The following is a 9,611-nucleotide window of genomic DNA, read 5'->3' on the forward strand; positions in this document are numbered from 1 at the left end:
AGGCCCAGGACAGAAAGGTCGGGTTCGGGATGGGAGCGAGAGTTGAAGTGCTGAGCCACCGGGAGATCAGGTTGGTTAATGCGAACTGTGCGGAGGTGTTGGGCGAAGCGATCGCCTTCTCCTTCCTTCCCCTCCCCTTCCCAGCTCTCCCACAGCCCTCTGTCTCCACATCTTCCTTTCTTCTTCCCCCCCCCCCCCACCCCCCCCCCCACCTATTCCTTCGCTCCATTGACGCTGCCTCACCCGCTGAGTTTCTCCAACATTTTTGTCTACCTTCGATTTTTCCAGCATCTGCAGTTCTTGGTTAAACATCTCTACTTAAAGTACTCAGTACTGTTTCTTTATATATAATTAAGATTCTTCTTGAGGGATCTCAAAATAATCAACTTAGGCAAAACAGATCAACCGAGCTGAATGTCAGAATGCCCAATTGTATGTAATACAGTCAGAAAATGTTTTCCACCACCGATTCCACAGTCCCTCGGGAGGGTATCGATTGGGAAAAGTGGAGAAAAAAATCAAAAGTATATTCTGTAACCCTGCTAACCAAGCCTTGGATCGTCCAGACCGTTAATCTCTCCTTCAACTGTACTCACTGTAAATTCAGTTACAGCGTTTTTGCGATCACTGTTGTACATAGCATTGTAAGGCATTGTGCCCGTTGATGTTTTCAACAATGATGATGATGATTATTTACTGGAAATAGTATTTTCCCTAAAGGTATTTGCAGACCAGTTATCTTTTATAATAATTACTTCCTCATTTTATGATGCTATTCTACAATAGACCATTTTAGACCATCAAGAACCTTTCAAAACTAATCCCATTTAATATAACTTAGAAGATAGACACAATATGTTGGAGTAATTCAGCGGGCAGGCAGCATCTCTGGAGAGAAGGAATAGGTGATGTTTCGGGTCGAGACCTTTCTTCAGACTGAAAGTCAGGGAGAATGTGGAAGGGTACAGAGAACATATTCTCATGAAAGAATAGATCAAGGCAGACGATGATCAAGGAAAAGTACAATAGTTCATTGTTGGATGAGGGGAAGGTGACAACGAGGCTTACAAACAGTAAAATTAATCAGGAGGACAGTGAGACTAGTATGCTTGAGGGTTACTTGAAGTTAGATAAATCAATATTCATACCACTTAGAACTTCAAACAGAACAGAAGATAAACAGACCTTCAGCCCACAATGTCTGAGCCAAACATGACGCCAAGATGACTGATCTCATTTCCCTGCATAGGATCTATATCCCTCCATTCGCTGTCCTTGGTCCTTATACCTTAATGATGCATGAGCCCATCTGAGAATTGTGGATCTCTGCCCTCACCAGACCCTCAGGCAGAGTGTTCCAAATTCCAAGTAATATAATAGTCAAACACTTGGAAATAATACACTTTGTTAATGAACTGGTACCAAAAGCAGATGGACATCTCAACCTTTAATCTAGCATCCTTATGTGCGACCATAAAATTCAAATTTCCAATAAGGAAAAGATTAGAGTTTTGTTGTATTGTATGCATTGTCCATTGTATGCATTGATTTATTTGTTACTGCAGAGCAAAGTCCTATCAATGCAGGATTTGTGCGTTACATAATAAAGATAAATGCCGGCAGTACTCATTGTCAGAAATGTCTTCAACCTGAAACATTAACGCTGTTTCCCTTCATGCTGATGCTGCCTGATTCATTTAACGTTTGCAGTACTTTTCTTTTTACTGCAAATTTCCAAGTTTTTGATTTTCATTTGGTTTGATGCATCAAGGTTATTTTATTTTTGTCCAGTCAAAACTAAATAAATGGAGCTATAGCTTTGAACATTGACCATTTTGCAATGATTTAAAGCATTGGACGCTACACAATAGGAGGCAGTTAAAAGTTACAATACAATACAATACAATACAATTTAATTGTCATTTGGACCCCTTGAGGTCCAAACGAAATGCCGTTTCTGCAGCCATACATTACAAACAAATAGACCCCAGACACAACACAATTTACATTTTACATAAACATCCATCACATTGCTGTGATGGAAGGCCAAAATAAACTTATCTCTCCACTGCACTCTCCCCCCCCCCCGATGTCAGAGTCAAAGTCAAAGCCCCCGGCTGGCGATGGCAATTGTCCGGCGGCCATTAAAGCCACGCCGGGTGGTGCGAGGTCGCACACCGGGTCTTGGTGTTAGAGCCCCCGGCGTGCGCTCGCAGAGTCCCGCGGCCATTCCAAGCCGCGCGGGGCGGTGATGTTAGGCCCCGCTCCAGGAGCTCTTCGACCCCGCAACTCGGGCGGGAGAAGTCGCCGTTGCAGGAGCCCTGAAAAGCGGTCTCCCTCCAGGGACCCGCGGGCTCCCGGTGCCGCCGTCCGCAGACCCGCAGTTGCAGCCTCCGAATCGGCATCAGCAGCAGCAGCAGCGCTCCACCACCGCTCCGGACTCGGCCAGCTCCGGGACGGTGAGGTGAGGTGAGTCGGCACCAGAGTCCCCGGCTTCTTCTGTTGGAGGCCGCTCCTCATTCGCAGCCCCAACGACAACGAAGACCCGACAAGAAAAGGTCTGGTCTCCCGTGCAGGGAGAGATTTAAAAAGTTTCCCCCTCCCTCCTACCCCACCCCCACTCCCCCACACATACACCCCCCAACAAAAAATAACAAAAACTACATATAAACATAGACAAAAAATAATAAAAACGCGGACGGGCTGCAGAGGCCGCTGCTGACCAGAGTCGCGCCGCCTACCGCTACACTGGAAGTTATTTTACATTTGAAAGAGTTTCTGCTGTAAAAATGATATGGATAATAACTGTGCATAAATTGAAGTCTGATGTCATGGAGTCAGTGATACTGCATGGAAACAGGCCCTTCGTCTCAACTTGCTCACACTGGCCAACATGTCCCAGCTACACTAGTTCCACCTAACCATGTTTGGTCCATATCCCTCCAAGCCTGTTCAATCCATGTACCTGTCTAACTGCTTCTTAAATGTTGGGACAGTCCCTGCCTCAACTACCTCCTCTGGTAGCTTGTCCCATACCCCCACCACCCTTTGTGTGAAAAAGTTACCCCTCAGATTCCTATTAAATCTTTTCCCCTTCACCTTAAACCTATGTCCTCTGATCATCGATTCAGCTACTCTGGGCAAAAGACTGTGCATCTACCCGATCTATCCCTATCATGATTGTATCCACCTCTATCAGATCACCCCTCATCCTCCTATGCTCACAGGAATAGAGTCCCAGCCTACAAAACCTCCCCCTATAGCTCAGACCCTCTAGTCCTGGCAACATCCTCGTAGATCTTCTCTGTGGCCTTTCCAACTTGACGTTGTCTATTGTTAATCAGCAAAATGTAACAATTTAATACTGAACAAATTAAGTTTGAATGCCACATGTCATATTAATATTTAAACTATTAAAGAGTGACAAACGAAAGATCATGTTTGAAATTAAAAATGATATGTAACTCTGAACAAAACAATGACATGCTGTACCCATGATTTAAATTGGAGGGATGTTCAGTTTCTCTCAGGGTTGATATCTGTGGTAGTTTTTGTTTATTAATTTATCAGAAGTGTCAAAGGCAGCATTTATTGCCAGCTCCACGTGGCTCTTGACATCGTGACTGTAAGGCAAATCCCCAGGACGGGTTTTTATGATACACAGTTATTCTGGAGATTAATTATTAAACATGAAAATAAAATTAGACCATTCGAGAGATCACTTAGAAGTCAACCGCAGATTATTACGACTAAGCTTTAACTGCTCTTTGTTGAGGTTAGGTATAAGTGGAAGTAAAAAGTTGTGTTGAACAAAATCTAATTGTTCTGCTCACGTATACCACAGATTTCCTGTAGATGGTGCTGCAGTCAAGAGAAAAGATATTGTGATAGAGGAAATCACTGTAGAGTCAATTGGTAACTTTATATGCTGAATGACAATCACCAGTCCTGAATTGCTGAGATAATGTTTTTTAAATTGTCTTTTTTCTGAGGGGAATGGTGCAGATTTGGCTTTTGTAGTGGAGGTGTCATCTAGCACCTTGTTGTCTATTACCCCATTCCCTCTCGCCAGAGATGCTGCTTGTCCCACTGAGTTACTCCAGCATTTTGTGTCTATGCCCAGAGATGTTGCTGGTTTGCTGCCAGCGATCTCAGCTGACTCCCCGTGTGATTGAATGTTGTACTCTCCTTTAGGATATCTATGAGCAGCCCAGCATTAGAATGGTCTTTCTGCAAGTCAGACCGGATTTATCATCTGTAAGTTAATCATAAGATATTATGCACCTTTAAATCATTGTGGAATAAAAACAATAATCTAACTTATTTGTCTCAATTATCTAAAAAGTGGGATAAAATATTTTTAATGTTGTAAGTTTTTTTTTAAAAAGGTACAATGTCAATTTTCTTCTCAGAGAATAAAACACACCAATCACTCATTAATTTTTCATGCCAGGGAAAATGTTCAGCGTTAATTAATGCTAACAACATTGTTAAAAGCTCCCTTGCCCGTGAATGCATCAGCCCTACATTTCATAGAAACATAGAAACATAGAAATTAGGTGCAGGAGTAGGCCATTCGGCCCTTCGAGCCTGCACCGCCATTCAATATGATCATGGCTGATCAAACACTTTTTATGAGCCCCCTGTGGCTAGTTACCTTAATTTTATTGGTTTCAATGCTGTGTCCTTCAGGTAGGAACAACATCCCCTGTGGAGGATTAGGACACCTTCAGCAGTGGCTTCTGGGCGTCGATATTTGAGTGTGTATCTACAGACGCCAGAAGTTGATATAAAATAATACAATAATAATGCAAGCTAATATGATTAGTACAGTCATTGACACAAAAATTCATACTAACAATTTGGTCAGAGCATACCTTCATTAATAATGAGCTATATAAAGTTATATTGAATTGATGAAACATTACCTAGACCATTGTGTACTGTGTATGAAAAAACAAGGAATGTCACTATCTTCACAGTACATGTGACAATAAATTATCCATCCATCCATCCATCCATCCATCCATCCATCCATCCATCCATTCATCCATCGATTGATCCATCCACCTACCTACCTACCTATCCCAGTGGCAAATTAAATTTGTGCCATTTATCCCAACTGCAACCATAAAGAATGATGGCGATTTGGAATTACTTGATGCTCTGGTGTAGAGCTTCCCATACAGACACATCTGGACGAACTGGTTCCATGCACAACCAGTAAGCATCTTCCCGTGATTTGAGCACAGCTCCATCCTTCAGGTTTCTTGTGTTTCATATCATGGGTGGCAGAGGAAACAGCAATATAAACTCACAGTTGTTTAGCTGCACAAATTGTGAAAGAATAAGAACTGTTTATTCCACACTGCAGTATTTCTCCATGTCCAGTTTGTGATTTAGAGTTTAGAGATACAGCACAGAAACAGGTCCTTCAGCCCACCGAGTCTGCGTAGACCAACAAGTACACTAGTCCTACATGCTAGGGACAATTTACAGTTTTACCAAATCCAATCAAACTACAAACCTATACGTCTTTGTAGTGTGGGAGAAACCCAACGCAGTCACAGGGAAAACATACATACCCTGTACAGACAGCACACGAGGTCAGAATCGAACCCGGGTTTCTGGTGCTGAAAAGCAGCAACCCAACCACTGTGCTGCCCATAAGATTGAGCTTAGGTGATTAGATGGAACTGCTTAAAACTGGAAAAAGTTCAGTGGAAGAAGTTAAGTGAATGTTCCACAACGTTAAGAACAGGAGGATGTTTAGGAACTGGTAATATTAGTGCAGACTTACTTTCTTAGAATTACTTTGGGGCAGAATTTTTTTCTTGGTCCATTAAAGCCAATTAAAAATATATTCTCAAGGGGAGCATGGATAAGCATCCAGGTATCATCCAAGTAAGTTTAATCAATGGATTTGCTCACTGCATCCAAAGCAGCTTCTCAAATTCCATGTTTAAGAAGGGCAGATGCTGGAATAATCGAAGGTAGGCAAAAATGCTGGCGAAACTCGGCGGTTGAGGCAGCATTTCATCCACTTTATTCTTTTTTTTCACTTACATTTTATTGATTTTTAAGAGATATATACAAAACAGTGCAACACCATCACCATAAATAAAACAAAGTATGAAAAACAGCAATCAAAATTAAAAAAATAAATAGATAGGGGGAAAAAAAAGTGAATAAATAAAAAAATTGGAATAAGACTGTGTGGTTCACTTACCAAATTGAAAAAAAGAAAAAATATTACATTGATTAGTTATCTGGGGATAATTCAATATTCATACAAACATACCATCTAGTTCTATATAACGCAATCTTCCCATATCTAGCTCTGCATTTATCTAATTGGTGTCATGGCTCAAATAAATGGTCAGAAACTCAGCGGGTGAGGCAGCATTTCATCCACTTTAATACTCTGAAGCAGCAATGACAAAGAATATTAGTATTATTATTCGAAAACATAATGAGGGTGTGAAACGAAAGTATTTTTTTTCTTGTCTCTTGTTTCCAATGCACATTACAATATCTTTATTGGCAGATAATGTATTGATTGCCGATTTTATTTTCCTACATCGTTAAGTTAATTAACAGATTTATTGCCATATTACTGAAGAGAAATTGCTGATAATCTGCTTAATTTCTACAGCCACAAGTAACTAAGAGGAAATAATCTATTCAAAGGTCATTGCATTCATTCAAGGAAGAAGCCCAGATTCCAGGCTAATGAATGATAATGCACTTTATTTGTTTTCAAACATATCCCAAATCAAAAGTTGACTGGAAAATGGAGATTAATTTATGCTGTTGAAAAAAAATTAAAATTTTCTTGTTAGAAAGGAAGTGTTTGAAACCAGTGGAGTAAGTCATTTTTCAATCAAAGACAAAGGCAAAATGCTGGAGTAACTCAGCGGATCAGGCAGCATCTCTGGAGAAAATGATTAGGTGACATTTAGGGTTGGGACTCTTCTTCGGACTGATTGTAGTAGGGAGAGTGAGCGGCATAGTGAAGCAATGGTAGAGTTGCTTCCTAACAGTGCCAGAGACCCGAGTTTGATCCTGACTACAGGACTGTCTGTATGGACAGACTCAGTGGGCCGAAGGGCCTGTTTCCAAGCTGTATCTCTAAAAAGTCTAAAGTCCAGAGTGAGAGTAAAAACTGGAACAGGACAAATTGTTTGTGAAATATGTGGATGGAAATACATTTACTGTTTTAAGCACCAAGAGTGCACCTCACAGAGCTAGGTAGACACAAATGCTGGAGTAACTCAGCTAGACAGGCAGCATCTCTGGAGAAAAGGAATGAGTGACGTTTCGGGTTGAGACCTTTCTACAGACCTCATATATGCATTAGACTGCTTCTAACATTTGGTTCTATTGGATTGAATCAATAGATACTGGACTATGGGGATGACATGTACCAGCTACAGGGGGGCATTGCAACAACTCAGCAATGCTTTCTAAGCAGCACTTTCCAAATCACCAACCTCTATCCCTGCAGAACCAAGCACTGGCAACTGCAAGTTTCCTTCTAAGCGCCACACTATCCTCAGTTAGAAATACACCCCAGTTTATTTTTTAAGCAGGTACTAATCTTGTAGGCCCATGCCCCAAAACACCCTAGGGCCACCATGTCCCCACACAGAACATGCAGTTCAAGTCGCAGTCACCTTAACTGAGAGTGAGAAATAAATATTGATGTCCTGCGAACAAGCACAAAATATTTTACTTGTAAATTATGTGAGCGACTTAACTCTTGGTCCTGCTTTCATTCCCGGTATCGTGGGTCAACTGACACCTGCTTCTGTGACTTGAAGCCACCAGCTGTTGCCCTGCCAGTACAGTACAAGCTTTCATCGAATTCAAAGGACGCACATCATGAGTTTTACAGATTTAAGCCCATCATAGTTTTTCAATTGGATACATGCAGCTAATATTTTCGTGGTAATATTTCTTTCCTTTGTATTATCCATTGTAGAATTATTGTTTTTGTTTCACTGAGGGACACAAGTTTTGAAGTTTGTCTACAAATGTGTCTCTCTTTCCTGCGGTGTGATTTGAGAAGCTCTTTGCATGAATAATGACAATGTTGTACATGCAATGGCAGCCTTTTCTGTGCAACACTGGTCAGACGGCATCTGAGTTTAGTTTAGTTTAGTTTTAGTTTAGTTCATTGACATGTTTACCGAGGTCCAGTGAAAGGCTTTTGCTGCTTGCAAACCAGTCAGCGGAAAGACTATACATGATTATAATCTACAGAGTACAGATACACGATAAATAGAATATCGTTTAGTGCAAAGATAAAGTCCAGTAAAGTCCGATAAAAGATAGTCCAAGGGTTTCCAGTGAGGTAGATTGTAGCTGGACTGCTGTCTAGTTGTTGATAGGATGGTTCAGTTGCCTGATAACAGCTCAGAAGAAACTAACACTGAATCTGAAGGCATATGCTTTCACACTTCTGTACATCTTGCCTGATGGGTGATGGGAGAATACCAATAAGAACAAAATAGGGATTAGAATTCCAGAATTTTCATTTACTAACTGTATACTCATGACGGCGTAGCCGGTCATAGTGCGAACTCCATCATTAAGTTCGCTGACGACACCACTGTTGTGGGACGTATCACTGATGGAGATGAGTCAGAGTATAGAAGTGAGATCGACCATTTGACCAAATGGTGCCAGCACAATAACCTGGCTCTCAACACCAGCAAAACCAAGGAACTGATTGTGGACTTTGGAAGGGGAGGTTGGGGACCCATAGTCCCATTTATATGAACGGGTCGATGGTGGAGAGGGTTAAGAGCTTCAAATTCCTGGGCGTGCATATTTCCGAAGATCTCCCCTGGTCCCACAATACTGATGCTATTCTAAAGAAAGCACTTCAGCGCCTCTACTTCCTGAGAAGATTACGGAGAGTTGGAATGTCAAGGAGGACTCTCTCAAACATCTACAGGTGCACAGTAGAGAGCATGCTGACCGGTTGCATCGTGGCTTGGTTCGGCAACTTGAGCGCCCAGGAGCAAAAAAGACTGCAAAAAGTTGTAAACACTGCCCAGTCCATCATCGGCTCTGACCTCCCTACCATCGAGGGGATCTATCGCAGTTGCTGCCTCAAAAAGGCTGCCAGCATCGTCAAGGATCCACACCATCCTGGCCACTCACTCATCTCCCTGCTACCTTCAGGTAGAAGGTACAGGAGTCTGAAATCTGCAACATCCAGGTTCAGGAATAGCAACTTCCCCAAAGCCATCAGGCTATTAAACTCAACTCAAACAAAACTCTGAACATTAATAGCCCATTGCACTTTATCTGCTTATTTATGTGTGTGTATATATATGTTCAATGGTATATGGATACACTAATATGTTCTGTATTTATTTATGCCTAATATATTCTGTTGTGCTGAAGCAAAGCAAGAATTTCATTGTCCTATCTGGGACACATGACAATAAACTCTCTTGAATCTCTTGAACCTACAAACCTGTAGGTCTTTGGAGTGTGGGAGGAAACTGGAGCACCTGGAGAAAACCCACACGGTCAGAGGGAGAACGTACAAACTCCATACAGACATCTCCCGTAGTCAGGATTGAACCTGGATCACT

This window comes from Leucoraja erinacea, chromosome 24 (assembly GCF_028641065.1).
Source record: "Leucoraja erinacea ecotype New England chromosome 24, Leri_hhj_1, whole genome shotgun sequence".
Taxonomy (NCBI): Eukaryota; Metazoa; Chordata; class Chondrichthyes; order Rajiformes; family Rajidae; genus Leucoraja; species Leucoraja erinaceus.